General features: G+C 42.3%; 1 non-coding gene across 1 annotated transcript; it reads right to left on the reverse strand.

Annotated features, from left to right (window-relative positions):
• Positions 1–1701: 1701 nt before the first annotated feature.
• Trnas-cga (transfer RNA serine (anticodon CGA)) lies at positions 1702–1776 on the reverse strand. The gene has a single exon. It is a non-coding gene; the product is annotated as a tRNA-Ser (tRNA).
• Positions 1777–1977: the final 201 nt, after the last annotated feature.

A 1977-nucleotide genomic window follows, 5' to 3' on the forward strand; every position in this document is an offset into this window, starting at 1 on the left:
TTTATTTAGTGTAAAAACTATGGGAAACGACGAACAAACATTTCGGTAACTCGGGTGTGGGTACAATGTACTTACGCACACGCAAATACATTTAATTTTAAGAAGGAACGGACTGACAGAGCAGCGATTATTCGACTGCACCATCCACAAAGGAAATATCAGATGTAAGTCATGTATTTGTTGTGTATTTGTCAATGTTTAGAAGTTTAATGCCAGTTTGTTCAAAATATATTAATATTTTACGATGCAGTAATTTTCTTCTTATTCTTTTCTTTCACTAAACAAAAATGATGTTCAAATTGTATATGAGCTTTGTTACAGGTTCACTCTTTATCGCGGTGTCTCGATTGTATTTGGGAGACCACTAATGTGTTCAACTTCCGATCTGTTATTCTTTCTCTTACGAAATTCCACTAATTTGCTTTCATTTCCATTTTTATATTCAAATAGGTTCCTTAGGTATTTTCATCAAAGATTCTGATTGCGTGAAGGCAATCCGGGTCAAACGATCAATTATTCACGCAATCGATCCGTATGTCTCCTGAACACAATCGAGAACCGACTAATCGGTGATCAATTAATAATCTCTCTCTCTTTTAAAGTCGTACTAAAAAAACGGCCACACAGGATAGCCGTAAGTACGCAATCTAGGGTTAGGTTGCATTTTGTCAGTAAATATTACCAACCTACAGTTACAGCATCACTATTATTGTTTACTGCTATTTCTTATACGGTATAAGCAAGTTCCTAACACCAGAACGAGCAAGCAGAGATGCACTTGTGGCCATCCGCTGATTTTTGTCATTTTAGCCTAGAGCATGCGGTACCCACAACACTACATACAGTTTTGAACTTCCCTCATTGCCAGTTAGTGTCGCACGATGGTGGAATGATCACAATTCATCATATTTGTCAGTTCTCAAGTACACTGACATGGATCATAGTGGATTAATGGGTTTAAACGATGTTTATAAAACCCCGAAGGTCTTCCTGAACGTGGAGAGTCACTAACGTTAACGTAATCCTGTTCAAAACGAAAAAGCCGTTTTCTTTCCGTACTCTGTCCAGTGACATTATCCCCATACGCGGCGCAAATGTTTCTGGCAGCCTCCGCAGCTGTCACTTCCGTATGTACTGAAACAGAAGAATATGTCGGCAGTGTTCCGATTTCTCCACTTGGCGGTCCATTTTTTTTTCTTTTAGCTTCCACAGCTCGACTCACTATCTCTAAATAGCAAAAAGACAATGTGTAAACTCAAATAGCAACAATCAACTACAAACAAAAAATGACAATCGATAGATAAACCAGGAGCAACCGGAATACCAGCATGCAAAACAAAAATCCTAAGAACTTATGCACCAACCTAATCATATAAAGTATTGAAACTTCCTGGCAGATTAAAACTGTGTGTCCGACCGAGACTCGAACTCGGGACCTTTGCCTTTCGCGGGCAAGTGCTCTACCAACTCAGCTACCGAAGCACGACTCACGCCCGGTACTCACAGCTTTACTTCTGCCAGTACCTCGTCTCCTAACTTCCAAACTTTACAGAAGCTCTCCTGCGAAACCTTGCAGAACTAGCACTCCTGAAAGAAAGGATATTGCGGAGACATGGCTTAGCCACAGCCTGGGGGATGTTTCCAGAATGAGATTTTCACTCTGCAGCGGAGATATGAAACTTACTGGCAGATTAAAACTGTGTGCCCGACCGAGACTCGAACTCGGGACCTTTGCCTTTCGCGGGCAAATGCTCTACCAACTGAGCTACCGAAGCACGACTCACGCCCGGTACTCACAGCTATACTTCTGCCAGTACCTCGTCTCCTACCTTCCAAACTTTCCAGAAGCTCTCCTGCGGTAGCTCAGTTGGTAGAGCACTTGCCCGCGAAAGGCAAAGGTCCCGAGTTCGAGTCTCGGTCGGGCACACAGTTTTAATCTGCCAGGAAGTTTCATATCAGCGCACACTTCGCTGCAGA

This window comes from Schistocerca cancellata, chromosome 3, assembly GCF_023864275.1.
Source record: "Schistocerca cancellata isolate TAMUIC-IGC-003103 chromosome 3, iqSchCanc2.1, whole genome shotgun sequence".
In the NCBI taxonomy this organism is placed as follows: Eukaryota; Metazoa; Arthropoda; class Insecta; order Orthoptera; family Acrididae; genus Schistocerca; species Schistocerca cancellata.